The sequence below is a fragment of the Martes martes genome (genome assembly GCF_963455335.1).
Source record: "Martes martes genome assembly, chromosome: 10".
NCBI classification, from domain to species: domain Eukaryota; kingdom Metazoa; phylum Chordata; class Mammalia; order Carnivora; family Mustelidae; genus Martes; species Martes martes.
In genome coordinates, this window is record NC_137898.1 from 35,491,416 (window position 1) to 35,513,144 (window position 21,729).

The window sequence follows — 21,729 nt, forward strand, 5'->3', positions numbered from 1 at the left end:
GCACCAGCTCCTGCCCGCCCCAGCGCGCACAGCCGGGGTTTCCGCGAAGGGCGCGGATGCGGGGTTCCCCCGGGCGGGGGGTAGGTTGCCCTTCGAGGCGGCGGGTGCGGCGCTTACGTCCTGCCCAGCCACCCGCGGCCGGCGCGGGGCTTGCGGAGGCACGTCGCGGGGTCCCAGGGACGGGCGGAGCGCGATAGGCGGACCAGGGGAGCCCCGGGAGTCCCAGGGGCTGAGCAGGAGCGAGGAAAAGGCGCGGCGTTCCCTTTAAGCGGCCGCCCCGCACGGGTACCGGTGGCGCGGGCGAGCCGGGGGAGGGGGGCGGGGGGCGGCGCGGTTTGACCAATCGAAGCTCAACCGAAGAGCTAAATAATGTCTGACCCGAGCTCGAGGCGCAGGCTGGAGCTCCCGGTCGTCGCCGCCGCCGCGCCCGGGCGCACCCGCCCGCTCACTGTCCCGCGCCCCCCGTCGCGCCGCGGGCTCCCGGGCGGGGCCGAGGAGCCGGCTCGGCGCGCCCCCCGCCTCCTCTTCGGGAAGCTTTGATGAGACACTTGAACTGCAGTTGCCACCGCTGCTGTGGGGCCGGCGGCCAGCGGCTCCGCGACGGGGATCCGGGTTGGGCGCAGGGGCCAGGAGCGAGATAACGATGTGACTCCTCCGCCGGGGACCCGTGAGCTTTGTGTGGACTCCGAGGTAGGCAAGTAGCAGGCGTGGGGCTTGGCGCGGGAGCCGCCCGTCCGCAGGGGAAAGTTGGCTGGGAGACCCCGAAGTTGTAGGAAGGGGTTGGAACTCCCTTCCTCCCCTCCAGGAGAAAGGGGACTTGGTGTTGCTCCGGCGGAGCTTTCTCTTCGGCATCCCGCGGCCCAGAGGGCAGCTAAGACCCCCCGAGGGAGAGGGACCCCAGGCAGCCGTGAAGTTGGGGGAGAGAAAGCCTAGAGGAGACGCGGAGCTGCGCAGCGGGAGCGGAGACGGTTCCCCGGGGATCCCCCGAAACCCTCCCCTAGCACAGTCGGGGTCGTGAGAGAGATTTAGGGCGCCAGCTGTCGGGGGCCCTGACTGCGGTGACTGTGTCGGAGCTGGGGTATGAATCTTTTCTACGGGCTGGGCGGTCCCCCGCAGATTTTAGGGGGTCCCTTGCTCCCTCAGCCCACACCACCGCCCCCGCCGCCAGCCGGGCTGCACACCGTCACCTGCGCCTCAGGAGTTGAGACCAAAGCGGACTTAACACAGGTCCAGTGCAGTGTATCTCGGAAAACTTGAGACACTTCTGCAGCTCGGACCTGAAAGGGGCTGCAGGACCCCGGGGCTGGCTGCGCCCACACTTCTCTCCATCCCGCGCCCCTCCCTTGGAACACCTACCAGGGAATTACAAGTTTTGACTTTCGGGAGCAGGATGGGCTGTCTTGACTCGGGTGGGTCTCTGGGGATGCAAAGCCGGGAAGAAGGAATGGGTGAGCCGTGCCGGGAAAGAAAGAGCTGAGCGTTGGGGGCTTTACGCCCGACGGGCTGAGAATGGAAATTGCAGTCCGGGGGCACCCCCAGGGAAGAAAAGTCTTGGGGTTGCTAGAATGAACTGAAGTCGCGGTGGAAGGATGCTGTGTTTGTGTGTTGGGGGTGGAGCGGGGTGGAGGAACAGGAGTTGGGGGGCGAGGAGGAGGGGGCAGGGAGCTTGGTGCTAGGGAAGGTAGAGGGTGCCCTCTGCCGGCCAAGCTACCCAGAGCAGCTGCTGGGGCCCGGGAGGCTGGGGGTGGGGAAGTGGTTAAAAGATGACTTTTCGGGATCCCTTCGGGAGCTGATAGGAGGGACTTGTTGAATGATGCTTCTGACACTCGACTCGGATGTAGTTGACCCGTTGCTCCTCTTTGGCTCCAGTGCAAAAAGTTTTCTTCGCCCGGGGGGAGTTAAGATGGACTACGATTGGTGGTGTGTTAGGGCTCCCTGGATCTTATTTTTGGATTCTTCAGGTATCTTATACTTACTTCTCGATGTCAGTAGTAGCCAGTGAACATTTTTTGACAAGAATGCAGGAATGTTCTTGGCCAGAAGCAAAGGAAATCATATTTCTGAGTGTTTATTAATTCTCCTAGTATAGTGATTTCTTAAAGCAAACCAATATCTAATTGAGAACGTTTTTGTTTTTAAACTGCATGTAAAATGTGTTATGCTGATAAATAAGAACTTCAGACTGGCTCTACTTGGAAAATACCCCTTCTCTATTTTTATACAAAAATTTATTTGTATATGTGTTTGTTATAAGGTCAAAAGCCATATTGGTCTTAAAATTATATACTTTTAAAAAACATTTTTATTTATTGAGGTATAATTACAAATTTATTTTGTCTAAACCTGGGAATCCTCAGTGTTTTACTTCCTGCAAAAACATCATCATTTTTAAGTTGGAGTTTCTGAGATTATGGTGGCACGTAGTGCTCCGTGTTGATCACATCCCACATTGCACGGAGAGATTGCTAAGTCTTGGCCCTGGGACCAGCACCCCTTTAAAACACTCACTAACTCCTGTTCCCTTATTCTGCAAACATCTTGTTTAAAAGAGTTTACCCCTGGACTAGCAGCAGAGGTAAGAGAAAGGAAAGAGACACTTGTTGAAATGTAACCATAACTTTTACTGGAATTTAAAACATGTTGGTCACCATTGCTGGAATTCCAGGGCCATAAAATCGTTGTCTTTTTTTTTCTACATTATTTTGCAATATATGATAAATGTTGGTAAATACAGACTGGTAATAAGTATTTTGATAGGAGAATTGTTATGTAGGTAGGGCTATTTTAAGTTATTACGGAACGTATTCTATTTATAAATGATGTAAGCAGAAAGAAATGATTTCCAGATAAACAAGACTTACGTACATGTTTTGAAGCATTAGAATACTGCATACACACTTAGACATCACATTTTTTAAAAAGCAAAATAACAACGTAATTTTTCACATACATTTGGAGCCATTCATAGCCCATTCAGAACTGAATTAATAACTGGAAATCATGTTTATTTTAAGGTGATATTCAAGGTCATTTAAGGTATAAAGTAGGTCAACATTCAGAATAAAGCATTAAGGAAATCTGTTTTAGAATGTTTTCTCATTAAGTGTAACTTTTACTTTCGAACAAGAGGAACTGAGAAAATGAAGCAAATGATTCATTTATACTAATTGAATTAATTGTCTAATGCTCATAATGGCCAAAGTGAGGTGGGGAAGTGCTGGAATATTGCTGGTTCATTGTGATTTACGGGGGGGGGGGGGGGCTGGGGGTGGAGGATCTTGTAAATGCAAATTTATAAAATCCTGGCGTAAAGTCCTTTGGTTTCCTGTTTAATAGGGACACCATTAGAATGTAAACTATTCCTTTCTTCCTGAAATCTCACTTTTCTGTAGTCAAAATGCAGATGAGTGATCATCTCATTTCTTTGAAACATAAATAGCTCTAGTTTGTAGCTCAGAACACTCTGCAAACTGGGCACGCCCACCTGATAATAGCAGAGAGCTCTGTTACATGTTTTTACATTTGTGTTTAAACTTTCTGTGAATATCCCTTACCCCACCCCCCCACCCCCCAACTTCAAACAGAGGACACAGAGCTCTGTATTCCACATCCAGGTAGTGAACTTGTGGAATTTCAACAGCCAGCAGCTTTGGGTCTCAATCATGGACTTAGTCTTCTACTAAGCTTCAAGAATATTGAAGATGTACACAATAGAAAGGTCACATGCACGCAGTTCATTAACATTTTGAGATCTAGGAAGTGAGTCCCAGAGTGGAGAGAATAATTCTCAATTTCGTGAATGAAAACAGAGAGCATGGAAATTGTATGAGAGCTAAACTCTGAAGATCTTTTAAAATGAAGGGCACTCCCATTTTGATGTCGATAATAGCGAATTTATTTTAATGGTTGAAACATAATTTTCATCTGCCATCTCCCTGTATGGATGATTGCAATTTGTGTGAGGGGGCCAGCTCAGCCAAATGCGAGTGAATATGTCCCTTTAATAGGGTAATTGCTAACTTTTCTCAACTTGTTTTCAAACGATTGTTGTGGAGCACTCAGTTTCCACTAATTGCAAAATTGCTGCTTAATTGAAGGACTCTCAGCCGTCTAGAGCAGCCATTCAGCCACTGGCAGGCTCTGTAATCTCAAGCTGTGAATTGCATTTTAAAGAGGAATGGAGGAGAGAATTCAGGGGAATTCTAGGTAAATGCTGGCTGTTCGGTGGGAGGAAGAAATCATTTGAACAAGAATCACTTTAAGTTGCGTTGTGATAAATTTTCTTTACTAGGATGAATAACATAACCAGATGGGCTTCAAAAGTGAATAACCAAACTTATTGGTTACTCTCTGCATCCATTTACTCTGTTTAGTATGGAGTAATGTTAAGCAATAAATGATGTTGGCAAATGAAATCCGTATGTCATTTGTATATGGGGTTTAACCCTAGAAAACAGAAGAAGGCTTTGGTGTTTTTAAGCTCAGGCATATGTGTCCTCAAAGTCCCCTTAAACTTCCACTGAAGCATAGAATTGTTGAGTCCTAAATAATTTTACACTTAAACGCATCTCTGGCTTTCCAGAACACGTATACTAAACCCTTAGAATAAGTGATGGACCCAGTTATTAAATATATGGGATCATTCCTGATGGCAGACATGAAACAATGAAGCTCACTAATATATTGATTTTGAAAAACTTGGGGGGGGGGGCGGTAAAGGATGGTAAATGTGTGTGTCCCCTAAGTGGAACAGAAGGGTATTCTTGTTTCAGTAGAAAGACACGAGAATGTGATCAGATAAGTAGGGAAGCTTTCATTTAAATGCAGATACTCAAATTCAGGTTCAGACTCTGGGACCTGTAGGCTTTTGGAGAAACAAATCGGACCAAATATGCTGGATGCTCAGAAGTGGTCCATTGTCCTGATGTCTCATTTGCACATGGTTTGGAGTTTGAGGATGGGTTCCTTGAAATAAATTGGAAGGGGCGGGTGCGGGACCAGGAGAGTGACGAGTTGGAAGCAGAGTAAATTTACAAGTTTCAGTGACAACCATAATATAGCACAAGTTTATTTCCAAAGATCCCAGAAGAGTAAAGAACATTATGCAGTTTTCCCCAAAGGTTCACTTGAAAGAACTTTTCATTGGTTGTCATGGTAGTAATGTCCTGATTTTGAAAGCTCACAGAACCTAGTAGCTCTTAAATGTGCTTTCATCTTGATTCCTTTGGTCTGACTGAAGCTTTATGACCACCTTCTGTGTTTTTGACATGCCTCTGCATATTTAGAGGGAGGTGGGCGGGCAAAGGAAGATGCCTTAATTCTAAGACACTATAACTAGGAAATGTAAAATTTTATGATAAGAAATCACTTAACTTCAAACTGGCTTATTAAAATAAAACTAGAAGACAGCCTGTCATTTAATTACAACTAGCGTGTGTAAAATTAAGATTTACACAGTGGAATTTCAAAAAAAGAAAATAAAGCGGCATTTTCAAGAAATTTAAGGAAGTCATCAAAAGTTGAAGTAATAGTGCCACCTAGAGAACAAAATCACCAGCTTTACCAAGCCGAATGGCTCATTTGCCATATGAACCCTTTCTCTTCAGGCTATAGTTAACATTAAATAAAGCTAGTCACTAGGATTTGCTCGCTACCCTATTCGGATTTGGTGAGTGTGGGGGTTGGTGGGGTGTGGAGGTTTACTGTGCATTTGGGATTGTAGATGAGATTTTAAAACTGGCAGATCCATAGCTCACTGCATACACGAAGTCATTTTTGCATGTTAATATAGTAGCCAAATGTAGATTAGCCTGACAGGAATAAAAGCTGGCCTTTTTTTTTTTTAACATTTATTATTTTCAATTATGTATATTGAAGCATTGAGTACAAAGGTTCTGATTTTATTCACTTGCTACAGGCAGTTCACTGCTCTTTCTGAGATACAATAACACCAAATAAATTGAGTAGAGAGACCTTAAGAAGTCTTTGGTCTGAGATCCAATTTTAACTTTAATGATTTGAGAAGGATTAAGAATAAAATAAAGGGTCATATATGTAGCATGACTTTAAACACCAAAAAAGTAAGAGGGGGGAAAATAGACAAGGAGAAGGAATTTATAAGGGCTGCCTCAGCCTTAGCATAGATAAAGATAGACAAATGAACCAGCACCAAAAGACAGTAGGGGAGCCACTGCACCAATAATTACAAATTAGCTTAAAATTCTTTGATGACAAACATCTGTCTTTTTAATTCATTTTTTGCATGTTCCCACAGTAGCATCCAAAACAGTGCTGGTAGCAAAAGAGACACTTGGACAAATACTGTTGAATGAACAAATAGATTGATTAATAGTTGCTTCAGAGTCTATTGTCTGGCAATGTAGACAATGAAGAAACTTCGTAATTGCAGAAAAGTGTTTTGCTGGCAGAGAAGCAGAAGCTGGAAGAACTTGAGTGTAGTGCTACTTTGTTTCTGGTACTGGTTGTTGATGTCCTGTAGTTGGCTCAGTTCTGAAATTTCTTATGCACAGTTTTATTCTTTTATAAAATTAATCCTGTTTGGAACATAGAAAATGTTAGTGTTTATTTATGCAGTAGCAGCTCTACACTTCCTGGTGGATTTTCATTTCATCGTTTTCAAAGTTTTGGATGTCAGCTGCTGTGCTTCAGGGAGTGGAAGAGAGTGTGTGTGTGTCTTAAAAGTATATGTTAAGTTAGTGCCTGTTTCTTCTGGTAAGCAGATAACCAAAGAAAGTCATTATATTGTCTGTATTTTGTGTCATGCATAGGGACAGTCAGGTGCAGAAAACTTTCGGGGGAGGGGGAACACTAGAAAAAGAGAGAAGAAGGAAGAAGGAAACTCATTGAGTACAATTTTTGCCACATGAGATTGAGTCTAATCAGCCTTGGTTTGGGAGCTGCTAGCATCAGCATTTGCTGCATTTTCTCATGTTCTTTCTGCCTTCCTGTGTTTTTGAAAACTGAAACTATGCCCAAATTGAAACAAGTTTCTCTATCTTCTCACATGTTTGTTTATTTCTTGAGTTATGGGAAGTGTTTTTAAAACAGATAAATTTCTTTTACATCATACAGAATCTGAAGGTCAAGCAGTTCGCTTCACGCCGCTGGAAGGGATGCTGGGCAGAGTCCCAGGCCCCGTTCCTAGACCAAACTGTCAAAGGTGCTGTCTCTTACACAACACTGGGAAAGTACATCTAGCATTAACATGTTGGCTGATAATGTATCTAAAGGAGCAGATGATATGTTTATCGTATTGAAACATAAAGCCAGGAGACATTCTGTTGAATCATAGAATCTGGATCATTTACATTTACTTAGATGTTAAATAGTATGATTCGGTTAAAGTCAATTGTATAAATACAAGATAGAATAGGGAGTTGGGAAAAGGTTTGCTGGGGTGACTTACCAGACTACACAAAGGAATCCTAAGTGTTTTAAATAATCACAGGTTCAGTGTGAGCCGGTGGTGTTACTACAGGCAGTGCACATAGCTACTGAAAATTTTGGTCTGCACTAGTAGAAGCATAACCCTCAAATGGGGAAGCTAATAATTCTCCTCCACTTTTTAGATAGACTATATATAGGATACTATCTTCAAGGAACTGAAATTGCTTTCATCTGCTGAGATCATGGTGACACAGAGGCACAGGGCATTTGAAATCACTGCATGTGAGGAATGGTTGAGGGAATTTGGTAGGGGTGGCTGGGGACAGAAAAACTTAGGCTGGACTGGCAAATGGGTTGGGTTTTTGGGGTTTTTTTTTTTTTTTTTTTCCCTCTCTTAGCAACTCACATCACATGATTCTAGCTACCTGGAATGCTGGCTTAAGAATTCTGAAGCTGTCCAGGCTCAAAGAGAAAGAATGTTCTGACTGCTAATGCCCGCCATGGCTGAGGGATTAGTGGCAGCTTGTGTGATAATGTTTTTGACATCCATATTTATAGGACAGTCTTCACATGTGCAGGAGGGAGTAGGTTCGTTTTGTGTCACCCCACAGAGCAGATCTAGGACCAGTGATAGAAATGTAGGTAACCATACGTAGTGTCTAGAAGTATTTTAAGTTCCATTTAATTTCAGCAAATATTGAATGCTTCCTGCATGCAAAGCACTTCATTGGGGGGTGATTTATAATCTAACAAAAAAGAGGCTTTTTTAGGATATGGCCCATTCCTGTTATAGATGTTTAAGCAGAGGTTGCAAACCTTATAGAAAGGGTGCATGCTAATGTGGGAGGCTGGAGTTAGGTATATGGGATCTGAGGTACCTTTGTCCTCCTAAGTTTTTCATATACGTTGATCATATCCTGAAGTGTCCTCCCTATTTTTAGTTAACATACAATTCTAATAATGACAATTACGTATCTTTGTTTTTTAATCCTCTACTTTTGCAGCTTCCTGAATTGAGTATCAGGAGATGCTTCCCTTTTTTTTTTTTTTGCAAAGTGCTGCACTTTCACTTTTCCCATACTTTCATCTGGATTCTCAAAAGTAGTTCTTTTTTCCTTTGTATCAAACTAACCAGAATGTTTCTAAAGAGGCCTGATCAGATTCAGATCCCCAAATTGCTTAAGAAATTAACTTTTGACATTAGATTTTCTAGAGAGTTCAGGGGCTGAACTGAAAAAACCTTCTCAACGTTCACCTTCCCCTTCTGGGAACCGTGAGATCTTCCGATATGACAGTTTGTTCCAGAGTTTCTCTTTTTAAATATAAAGTGTCAAAGAAGTGGACTGCTTTCCCAACCCATCAAGTTTCAATGTAAATTTCTTTTTTATAACTGACTTTAGTCTTGGGTAGAATAGTTGGAGATTAATCCATATGGGTGTGTCATTAAAATGCAAGTTGAGAGTATGGGGTGTACAGCCCACTCCAGTACTCATGAATATTTATTCTTTATGATCGATCTCTCAGACTGCTTTCAAGTATTCATATTGTCAGCTTATCCATTTACTATTTACATCCCATTTAGGACATCACATATTTTGTGTTGCTACATGTATCGTTTCTCCTGTTTCAAAGCTTTTCTTTTAAAATAGTAAGAGTGTTATACACAGGGGATGATTATGTTACTCATGAATTCACCAAGCATAAAGTGAGTGCCCAGGGAGTGCCAGGCACTAGGCTACATGGGGTTTCTTTTCCCTGTATGGATCCATTCATCTTTCGGTGCTACCTGTTGGGGAACTCCATTGATTTTCCCATATAAGGCTTCCATTACCTCTCCATATACTCACTTCAAAAGAGGTCTGGTCTTTAGGAGGAAAAAAATCTGTTGAGCAAATTCTCAACTTCCTGTTCATACTATATTTTCAACGATGGGCTGTGACATTTTAAAATAGTGTATTTCTCTTTTTAAGAGTTGATCCTTCTTATCCCTTGATTTTCAGGTGTCATTTCATATTCAGATAACAACAACAACAAAAAAAATGCTTGTTAGACGTTGCCTTAAACATTTTGCTTCTAGAAGATACTTACTGAGGAGCTCTTTGTGCTAGATGCTGGAAAAAGCCACAGTAGAACTTCTGAACCAAAGATGCTGGTTCATTTCCACTGACTTGATGATGGATTTTTTTCCCTTACATACTAGGACATGCTTGGGCCTCTTTGTATTCAGGAATGTGTCTTTCATTTGACAGTGTTTATAAATGCTGTATGTATATAAATTTAAATTGTGAGAATGCTTCCATTTCCTGGAAGCTGGTTTCATGATTATGCTGAGTAAGGAAAAGATGGGAAAGTCATTTTAGTGAATACTATCTTGCCCTTAAAGATTAGTCAGTAACATGTTTAAGTTTAGTAATGCATGTCTTTAGAGTTTACTAAAAACCGCTTTTTAATCCATAGGATCTCTGTTCATGGTGAAGTCAGGAGATGTTTTTGCTCAAATGTGTGGTAGAAGTAAGAATCCGTATGTGGTGTTCATGGGTCATGTAAATATGCCAGTGTAACCATGAGCAGTTTGGCACCGTCAACTCCGAAAGGAATGTTTAACCTCTTGATATATAACAAGGAAGCAAATTTTCATGTAGTTCTGTGAATTTCAGAAAAATCAGGAAGTGGTTCAAGAAGGGGTAATAGGTCCCACTTTCCTTCTCCTACACCAGACTTACAGCCATGCTCCCAACTTTTGTTTTCACTCCTGAGCAGGGCATCTAGAATGAATAGTGCCAGAGAACACTCCATGCTTTGCGTTTTGAGACAAACTCAGAAAGATAGACCCATGTGCACTAACCTCAAAACTAGTGGTATAAATATAAATAAGTGAATTGTAGGACTCCCCCCCACCCCAAATCATATATGGAACTTGAGTATGTAAAACAAAAATAAGCAGGGCTGTTCTAGTTGAAGTACAGGTGGGAGCATCAGGGTCCTGCCCCTTTGACCTTGATCAGTTTTGTCCCTTGCAAGAGGCGCCTTGACACTCTGCTCTGCAAAACCCAGATGGAAAACTATTTCTCTAGGTAAAAGTCATCACGCAGAAATCCCAAAGTCCTAAATCTTCCTTCCTTTTTTATGAAAATGACTGTCCTCCTGCCCATTCCTTGGCCAGTTCTCTTGCATTGAGAGTTGTGTTCTGCTTGTTCAGAGTAGTCACAAATGGAACTTGATAAAGGAGATACTCCTACATGAAATGTTTCCCATGCATGAGTTTTTAGAAATAATCTTAGGTATGTAACGGTTGAGAAGCAATGAGGGGTGACCTTAATGTAAAGATTTTATTAATCATTAAAATGGATCAGCATTAATAAAATTTATTTTAAATTGCTTTTCCTAAAATATCAGTATATTTTCCTGGTTTTCACAATCCTGAGAACAACTTTCTTAAAAGTTTATTATTCCAGAGCCTCTGATTGTTTTTCAGAGTCAATCTCATGCAAAAATCTGGAGGAACTCTCACAATGGTTCACCATGAACGGAGATCCTATGGATTAAAAAGCGGTTTTTAGTAAACTCTAAAGACATGCATTACTAAACTTAAACATGTTACTGACTAATCTTTAAAGGCAAGATAGTATTCACTAAAATAGTGCTATTCCAAGCACTATTAAAGGGTACTATTACTCGCCCTAATGCAGTAAGCATTGGTACTGGAACAAAAATTTGGTTGGTTTGTCATCACTAACATTCCTACATGATTTTCTTGGCTGACATCATATGTGGACAAGGCTGCACACTTCAATAGGCATCTTGTCCAAAACCTTGATTCATATTTTAAAAATGCATTCTCATGTTTCATTCCATTTGATCCTACAAATAACCCTCTGAAAAAGATTGAGCAGACATGATTCCCACGTAATAGATGGGGAGACAGAAGTTCAGAGTCCCTAAATAACTCAATCCAAGACGCACAGCTCTAGAACCCGAGCAAGGATTACAACTCAGTGACTTCTACCTTAGCCCTCATGCCATCGCTGACTGTTGCCAACCATAACGTACAGCATTCACGTAAGAAACCATATTTCTTATGGTTTCATATTTCTAACCCTTGGTACGTTAATGTGAATCTGGCACAGGTATAGGCTGATATTGTCACCATCTATAGAGCAGAGATTGGCAACCTTCTGTGCGCCAAGGAGGAAAATGATGATGGGAAGATAACAAAAATGTTTAAAGAGTTTTTAAATGTAGTTCCCCCCCACCCTTTTTTTAAGGGGAGGAAAAAAAAAAACTTGAAGAGAGGGGAATAGAATATATGATTTTTTGATGTCTCATTCCTTGAGTTTCTTTGTTAAAATTTTACTTAAAGCTGAGAATCCTGGTATGAGCCACAGAAGAACAGAACGGGGAGGGGGGGTTCCCCAACATGGTGATCATCAGAATTGCCTTTGAAACTGTAAAAAAAAAAAAAAAAATACAGACAACAGGCGCTAGTCCTTGATACTCATAGATTTGGGACAGAGCCTAGACATAGATTATGGTTAGAAACGTCCATAGGTGGTTCAGATATGCAGGAAAGTTTAAGAATTGCTGAATGAAAAGCCAAATAAATTTACTATCCTGTGATGTAGAGAGACTTATCATTCACTTCATTGTTCAAATATGTGGGTTAGGGCATGGTGAGAAGGGATTTGGGGGCTTGTAAATAATCAGAAGTTCAGAGGCTTTGAGATGGGAGGCCTGTTGAAGATCTTTTGACTCAAAGATATTTCCTCAGAAAATTCTTGAGAGCAGGAAACCTGGGATGATATTCCCCAGTCCAGTGATCAAGTTAGATTGTAGATCCACCACTTACTAGAATTGTGACCTTATACATATCACTTAAACTCTCTGTGCCTCAGCCTCTCGACGGGGTAGTGGTAGGGATTAAATGTGTTAATATTAGTAAAGTGCTTGGAACACTGCTTGGCGTAATAAGGGCTTAATCAATTTCAGTCACTGTTGTTGCTGTTGGCACTTTCTAGCCCGAAATAGCACCATTTGTGACTTATTATCAAGACAATTAAAAACTTTATTAACATGCTTCCTGCATAAATTTGCTTCACTTTGTACCAAAGTTGACGAGACAGAGACTCTGTTTTACTATAATCTTTGGAGTCTAATTTGTTTTTAATGACTTTCCTCCCCCTTCATCCATTTAAATCCTACTCATTCTTCAAGACCCAGTTGGAGTGATAGAGTTGGATTCCAGGTCCACCACTTAGTAGACCTATGATCTTAGGCAAGTTGGCCAAATTCTCCATGGTTTGAGTAATGTTGAGGGAAATACTTTCCCCCCATCCTGTGGTTCCACAAGGGCACCTACTTCCTAAAATGCACAAGAAGGGTCAGATCAGAGGAGCATTCTGGGTCTTCTCTCATCCCTGTTACTTGTTCCTTTCTATGAGAAGTGGTGATCAATCTGATTGGTGGGAACTTACTAAACCTGTCCTCTCCTGGAGTGTATACTACGTAAGTCAAAGCAACGGACTGCTGGTGCTGAAATTGAGCCCACTGCTCTCTTGCTTTGTGGGACCACCATGTCCAAGTGTGTAGGTTCTTGGCATTCTAGCCATAATGCCATAAGCAGTAGATGCTGGGCTGGCTTCTTCAGGCCCTGCTGACACCTGTGCCCACCGTGTTTTCTAACCCAGCTTTGCTAACATGAGGCCAACTCTGTATTTTGATTCCCTCTTGGCGCCTATTCTGTTCTCAATTCAGGCTTCCAAAGGGAAGAGGTATGGTTACCCCAAATATGTACTGTTAAGTAAAAAGTTGAATAAATGGTAATTTTTTTTTAAAGATTTTATTTATTTGACAGACAGAGATCACAAGTAGGCAGAGAGGCAGGCAGAGAGAGAGAGGAAGAAGCAGGCTCCCTGCTAAGCAGAGAGCCTGATGCGGGGCTCCATCCCAGGACCCTGGGATCATGACCCAAGCCGAAGGCAGAGGCTTTAACCCACTGAGCCACCCAGATGCCCTAAATGGTAATTTTTTTCAAAGTTGTATGAGTTATGGTCCTTGTCCCTAAATACCTGTCTTATAAGTCAGCTTTATTCCCCCCATGTATTTGTCTTTTTAAGTTTTAATTTTAATTCCAATTAATTAACATACAGTGTTATATACAGTTACAGGTATACAATATAGTGATTCAGCAACAATGCATTTTTGTCTCAGTTCTGCAGTTGAAATTGTAAACCCTTTGAAAGTAAAACCTATGTGTCATACATTGTCTTAGTTCCCATAGCATATAGCTGATTGTGGTGCCTGTGGTACTTGCTCAATAAGTCAACATCTCCTTCCGGCATGGAAAAGACTTCAGCATTGTCATGGTCAGCTAGGAAAGCACTGTGAAGAGGAAATCGTGTCTAGGTAAATGGCCATAAATGAGTCTTGATTTCCAGCTTCCATGACCCAGAAGCTCACCAACATTGAACTCTTCATGGGCGCTTTTCATGCTTTATGGATTGTAGGTGCTAAGAGGTTAAACAGATCGGATAATGTAATCTTCTGCTCTACAGAACATGATTGACACTGAACAAAAAGCTAGGTCAAAGTCTCCTGTTCTCTGTTACCCCTCCTCCCTTTCATTCCCTCTTTTGGGACTGTTCTTGGGGACATGCCAATGACAGCATGTTCTACAATGAACAGTAGTTGTTGGTTTAATCTGTATCTAACCCCATCCCCTCTCTCTAACAGTGAAGCTCCCAAAGGCAGGGATTCTGCCTCATTCATCGTGGTGTCCCTGGCATCTGTGCTTAGAGATTGTTAAAGCACAGATGTTAGGAGTAGGCTAAGTCACAGTCCTCCTAAGCTGTGAGTTTGACTAGATGACCTTCATGTCTCTGAAAGGAGAAAAGGCAGAAATGGAGCTTTAAAAATATTTGTGGGGGGTTTTCTCTCAGGGAATACTCATGGTCTGCCTCTGAGTTTCTTCACATGAGAGAATGACAGAAACACAGCTGACCAGAGCTCTGCTGATTAAACATGTGCTTGAGTCCATGACTCTGATTTATACCTCAGAGGTGTCACTTCATTGTCCCTGTGTTCCCATAAATAACTTTTTATTTGTGAGCCTCTAACTGATTGGCTGTATAAAATTAACCATTTGGGGTAACACTGAAACACTTCCTTGAAAGCTACCAACAGCTGGAAGTGCACCCACCTCTGTAGGTCTTAGATTTTCTTGTCATACTTAAAAGTCAGTGACAATTTCAGGAAACAACAGATGTTGGTGAAGATGTGGAGAAAGGAGAACCCTCCTACTGTTGGTGGGAATGCAAGCTGGTGCAGCCACTCTGCAAAACAGTATGGAGATTCCTCAAAAAGTTGAAAATAGGGCTACTCTATGACCTAGTAATTGCATTACTGGGTATTTACCCCAAAGATACAAATGTAGTGGTCTGAAATGGGGTGAAGCGACCTGCACCCCAATGTTTATAGTGGCAATGTCCACAATAGCCAAACTCTGGAAAGAGCCCAGATGTCCATGAATGGATAAGGAAGATATGGTGTGTGTACATCTATACATACAGTGGGATACTATTCAGCCATCAAAAATGAAATAATTGATATTTGCAATGATATGGAAGAAACTAGAGGGTATTATGCTAAGTGAAGTAAGTCAATCAGAGAAAGACAATTATATGATCTCACTGATAGGTGGAATTTAAGAAACAAAACAGCATCATAGGGGAAGAGAGCTAAAATAAAATAAGACAAACTACTAGAGAGGGAGACAGACTATAAGAGACTCTTAATCATAGGAAACAAACTGAGGGTTGCTGGAGGGGAGGGAGGTGGGGGGATTGGGTAACTGGGTGATAGACATTAAGGAAGGTATGTGATGTAATGAGCACTGGATGTTATATAAGACCGATGAATCACTTACCTCTGATTCTGAAAACAATAATATATGTTACCTAATTGAATTTAAATTTAAAAATAGAAAAAAATAAATACTGCTGCCTGTTAAAAAAAAAAAGTCAGTGACAGTTTATACTCAGGATTCAGTCACTTGAAGACTTCATTAAGAGTCAACTAATCAAGGGGCATCTTGCTGGCTTAGTCAGTAGAGCATTTGACTCTTGATCTTGGGGTTGTGAGTTCAAGCCCTATGTTGGGCATAGAGCTTACTTAAAAAAAAAAAAAAAGAGTTGCCAAATTGATTATTCCTACTTTACATGAAGCAGTCTTGAAAATGATTTTCCTTAAACAAATACATCTAAACTCTAAGTTTTTAATAACCTTTGCTAAAGAAATAAATGAATCATTAACTAAAAGGTATGTAATACTTTCTCTTTTTTTTTTTTTTTTTTAAGATTTTTATTTATTGGACAGAGATCACAAGTAGGCAGAGAGGCAGGCAGAGAGAGGAAGATGCAGGCTCCCTGCTGAGCAGAGAGCCTGACGTGGGGCTCGGTCCCAGGACCTGGGATCATGACCTGAGCCGAAGGCAGAGGCTCTAACCCACTGAGCCACCCAGGCGCCCCTACTTTCTTAATCAGAGATAGTTTACCACTCTTAAGGAAGAGACTCCGACTTGAAATACTATAGGTTAGTAGCCCCCTAGATAAATTGTAAGGAAACATGGGCTGCTCTGAGACATGAAGGTGGAGGTGAGGGCATTGTACTTTGATCCAAAGAGGCATTGGAATTTCTCAGAATGGCCTAAAGTCAAGATTCATTTCATTAAGAGGTCATCGCAGAATGTGCTGCACCATTTAGACTACCTAAGACCCAGCTGGAACCAGCAACCTTGCACAGGGCCTTCTTTAATCAGAATAGAAGGGCGTTCTTTGCTTTCTTTTTTTGAGTTCCATACAGTCTTCTGGCTTCTCTCCAGCCATCGAGGGAGCAGTACGAAGTAGAGCACCTCCGGTGAACTTACTCCTGTAGTTATTTCCTGCCTTTGGGAATGTTGCACCTCTGGTGTGGAAAGCCACACTTGGATTTTCCTGATTAGCTTAACATCATGGCAGGGCCTTGACCATCCCTTTGAGAGATCTGCTTTCCAGATGAGGATACATACGGAGAGTAGATTTTTTTTTTTTTTTCGGTCTCTAAATTTGAGGTAAAGTCCCCTAGGGAGTATTTTCAGAAGTGTTTGGAGTTTACATCTGATTCTGGAGGAAAGTTGGGAGCCCACCTGAGTAGAACAGGCACCTGTCTCCAACATCTCTACTGATCACAAGGGATAAGGACCATCATTTTGGATTTGGATTTGGGATTTGACGTTGATTTTGCATTTGTGTATTAAAGTCTGTTCTTGAAGTTCTCTTACATATATGTCATGTCTTCCTAATTTCCCTGTTAGGCTTATACAGTTTCCAGTATATCCATTTGTAGATGACTACATATGGAGTCATTTAACCGCATGTCTTCTTCAAATCTGTTTTTGTCAGCCCACTCTTGTTTTCTGTTGACATTGCAAGATTATTTTGGAGATTTCTTTTGCATCCCCCCCCCCCCCCCCCCCGCAACACACACACCATCTCAGTGTCTCAGAAACTTTCGGGAATGGGTCTTGTTCCCTTCCTGTGTTTGGCTATGGTCACCCCTCTGGCTGGTGGTGTGGTTAACAACAGTTGTTTGTACAGTTGCCCTTTACAGTTTACAAAGCCCCTTTCCATGTGTTGATGACCCTTGGCGTGATGCTGTGAGTCAGGCAAGGTGGGATTTCTTATCCTCCTATCACAGAGCTGAGGCAGCAGGTCCTTCCATTGGCTCATCCATGAGGATTCATCTATGAATTTCCCTAGTTTCTTGGTTAAGAAATGGCCGATTATCAGCCACTTCATAGGGTCAACTTAAAAACAAGTGGGAAAGGTAGACCCAGAACTCAGATCTTCATTCCCCAGTCCCAGGGACTACCCTGTATACCCAACTGCCCCACCTTGTGCTGGTCTCTTCCAGGAAATGTCCCAGAAATGGAGATGGCACTCAACAGACTTCTTGATTTTAGTCACGACTGGGACATAGCGAAGGAACTGGCATACATTTCTTGAGTGTCTGTTGCACCAGAGCAGTGTGGGAGAGTCATTGGTGTCAAAGGTGAAGTCACTAGGTTAAACTTTTTTAAAAAATTGGTTAGTTTTAATTTAATTTCTTGATAGTTAATTTATTTCCAAAATTCAAAATCAAACAAGTATTAAAAAGTCTGCGTTGAGGCATCTTGCCTGCCTTCGTTTCCCCACCCAGCACATACCATCTATAGGAGATCATTTGTATTAATCTCATGTGAATCCTTCATAGTGTTTTATGAAAACGTAAGTAAATATGAATGTATTATTATTTTCCCCCACTTTGAAAAATTTATTTTAAAAATTTATTTTAAGGTTCCCTCCCAAGTGTTGAAGCCATTTTTTTAAAGTAATCTCTACCTACAACATGGAGATCAAACTCATGACCCTGAGATCAAGTCACGTGCTCTTCTGACTAAGCCATCCAGCTTAGTTTTGTTTTTTAAACAAAAGGTAATGTACTCTACATACACGGTTCTGCACCTTGCTTTTATTACCTGCCAGGATATTTCAGAGGGCTTATATTTCAGTATGTAAGCAGCCAATTGTTCTTTATAGTTGCATGGATTCTGCTGCATATGTGCTGTATAGTTTATCTGTTTTCCTGCAACTGGAAATTGGGCAATCTAGTATTTTTGCTGTTATATGCCTGTTGCAGTTACGAACATTGGGTGTACGTCATTTTGTACGTGTGTACCTACCTATATAGGTACATTCTCAGAAGTGGAATTGCTCGGTCAGCAGGAAAATTCATTTATAATTTATTTTTTATTTTTTTCATTTATAATTTTGATTGATGTTGCCTAAGGGCCCTGCAAAGGGCTTGGACCCTGGGGCGCCTGGGTGGCCCTGTTGGTTAAGCGTCCCTCTTCGGCTCAGGTCATGATCCTGGGACCCTGGGATCGAGCCCCGCACTGGGCTCCTTGCTGAGTGGGGAGCCTGCTTCTGCCTCTCCCCTTGCTCACAGTAACATCTCTCTTTCTCTCAACTAAATAAATACAGTCTTTAAGAAAAAAAAAAAAAACCAAAGAGCTTGAACCCTTTGTGTTCCCACCCTCAGTGTATGGGAATGGCTGTTTTTTTACAGCCTTGCCAGCAGGGTATATGTCAATCTGAACGATGAAAAGTGGAAAGCAAACTTTTTTGTGAGGTCTCTCTCTCCCACCTTGCCCCTAGTTTGCAGTGGGAAAATTGCACAGTCCCAGACTTGGTGAAGGCACCGATTCCAGTGGAAATACTGCTTCACCATGGCCATGGGTTTATGCCAGCTCTGGTGACACACGGAGAATGGACCCAGTTGCCACTTGTCGAAGCTCATGCAATGGAAATTTGAGCATGCACTCATTATTCACCTAACTAGCAATAATAGATCTAAAGACCATAACAGTGTTTAGTAGAACAGAAAAGGAAATTGTTCCACCACAACACTCTGTGTATCAGGCTTTCAATGCTCATTTCGCAGCTCTTAGCCTTATTTCTAGGTACTGAGTTCAGAAGATATCTCCCAAATCACAGACGAGGTCTTGCTGAGTTTAGAACTTTCACACCCAAGAGGAAGCACTTTTGAGGAATGATTTTGCACTTTCCTAAAGATGTGTAATTGAATAATTAGTACTTTGTAAGATGAATTAAAGCTGGTGGAAGTATAATATAAACACAAAACTGTGACACAATATTGTCACACTTTTCCCTCAAAGTTGGCAGGCGGTCTCCTGCGTCATACAAATAGGGAATCATATAAAAACACAGGGTTTGTAGCCTAGCTAACATCTCCACGTTTCAAAAAGCACATATTCCAGGTCATGTTCACATGACTCTCATTCTCGTTGGAAAGATTGATTCTTAGTCTTACTTTCCTCTGCAGACAAAATGCTCTATTTAGGGGGAAAAAAAAATTCCTTTAGCTCTACTGCCTAGAAAAGTGTGGTAAAAAGAGCCTGGCAGAATGGTTATTCCATTCAAACAAGCGTTCTTTTTCATTGGATTTTTGAGGGGGCCCCTTTAACAGGGAAAACCTTTCCTCTTCCTCTACATGGCCTGGTTGCACTTGGGGAGTTGCAGTGATGACTGTATGTGGCTACACAAAAAATAATTCCTCGGCATATGGGTGGACGGCCAGAGGCTAGCTGACACACCCCTGACAAAGACACATTTTCTTTTGTTGATACCTGTGAAGGCTTTCACAACAGGCATTTCCAGTTCTGTTCTCAGGCTCTCTTTTTTTTTTTTTTTTTTTTTTAAGATTTTATTTATTTATTTGACAGAAATCACAAGGAGGCAGAAAGGCAGGCAGAGAGAGAGGAGGAAGCAGGCTCCCTGCCAAGCAGAGAGCCCGATGTGGGGCTTGATCTTAGGACCCTGAGATCATGACCTGAGCGGAAGGCAGAGGCATTAACCCACTGAGCCACCCAGGCGCCCCTGTTCTCAGGCTCTTTGCAGCTACTTCTCTAGAAGTCTGCTATCATCCGAGGGCTGACTGTGGCCAGAAGCCAGGTATCCTGTGTTTTGTGCCATTGTGCTTCCAACCTGCCACACACATTCAGGAGGTCATCTTGGGTACATGTTCTGTATCCACTCAGTGTGGCTCTTGGGTCCGCTTTCCCTTTGCTGTTCATGCCAACAGCCTCTGGGCACCCGTTCGGAGGCAGGGAACCCCTGTGAGGTCTCCACCCCATGACGTTTGTTCCTTTGGCTGTTTCAACTTGGTTGCTCTTGTGGGCACACTCTGAGAGTCTGCTGCTCTGTCCATGTTGGATCCTCTGTTCTGTGGTCTTCGTGGTCATACCTAGTTGTAGGAACTACTCCTTGAGAATAAGTTTGAGACTGTCCTGCCGTACCTTTTTGGCCACTCCTGTCTCAGCCCCTCAGCTCTGTTCTTGAGTAACAGGACCATGGCACAAGTCACAAGTGGGGTGGCCTAGGGAACCAGTCCTCTAGATTTTGAGGGGATTAGGTTGGGGTACTAAACAGAAAGACTTTACGTCACAAGTTGTTTTTGGTTTTGTTTTTGTTTTCTTTAAGGCACATTGGCACTTGGGTCTTGATTGACATCATTCTTACTCAAGTAGAGTTGACACAGGATTATTTGGCAGTTGTGGTTAATGATCTAAAAGCCATAGGGTTCTGTTCGAGGCCCAGTGAGATCTTCTCAGGGGAAAATGTTCTGACATTTCAAGCAAAATTACCTCTGTGCATCCTGCTGACACTATGCCCGGTCAAGTCTGCATGTACAGTTGATACCTTGAAGGAATGCTTCAGTATGGGGAAGACACAGTAAAGCAGAAACATTAGAGTGGTAGTCAGTGTTCGTAAAATTAGTGTGTAAACAAACTGCTTACCAGGAATGATCATAGAGGGCTTTGCTTAAATAAATAAGAAATTGATACATAGGGTTTGTGGGCTGTCTCTGCCAAGTAGACCTCCCTCAAAATGTAAGACCACATCCACATCTGACCCCCTGTGGAAAGAAGCATGCAAGCCATCTCTGGTTCAAATTCCATTTCTACCACGTGCTGGGCATGTGGTTTTAGGCAATTTATTGAACCTCTCTGAGCCTCAGTTTTCTTAGCTGTAACCTGCGGATAACTCGGTTACCTACTGTGCCACTCAAATGTTAGCTATTACTTTTAATCATTTTTAATACGAAGAGAAGCTTGATATTACTTATTTATCCAGTTGCACAGCTTCTCCCTAAATCCACCCCCGCTACACACACCGTTACCTCCAGTACTATGTTTATGTAAAAATACTATGTAGATAGAAACAAGTCCCTCATCCCACTGCTTGGATTAAATATGTTGGTGTTTCCGTTTGCATGTATTCTGTAGGAATCAATGTTTAGTGAAAAGGGATGGAGACACACAGATGTTCCCACAGTCCTGATGCTCATGAGACAGAATCAAATGTTTCCATATAGGTACATCTATTGGCTTAAACGCCGTGGATATTTCCTGACCAGCCATATGGATCTTTTGTCGTCTAAGATGTTAATATTTTCCTTGTATTTTATAGTAGCTCTGGAACACGGCCAGTTTCTGGAACAGGGTCCACATGGCTCATTATGCGCAGGGCCCAGAAACTGGCTGGCTTGTGCTTCTCACATGAACAGGGACACGTACGAGAGTTGGGGGCTGTGGTGGGGCCGTGGGCAGGGGCACATAGTCCCTTATTCTTGCCTCTGCATTAAGCTACAAATAATGAGCACTTTCCTGTGCTTTACAATAAGTCATTAAAAGAAATTATAGAGTCAGATGCAAAAATAACCCCAAGG

General features: G+C 42.3%; 1 protein-coding gene across 1 annotated transcript in view; it reads left to right on the forward strand.

Moving 5' to 3' along the window:
* The first annotated feature begins 393 nt into the window (after positions 1-393).
* Positions 394-21,729, forward strand: part of BDNF (brain derived neurotrophic factor) — a 33,860-nt gene continuing 12,524 nt past the window's right edge. The window contains exon 1 of the mRNA XM_080816782.1: positions 394-690. The gene's annotated coding sequence lies outside the window, so the exon portion shown is untranslated. The remainder of the gene's footprint in view (positions 691-21,729) is intronic.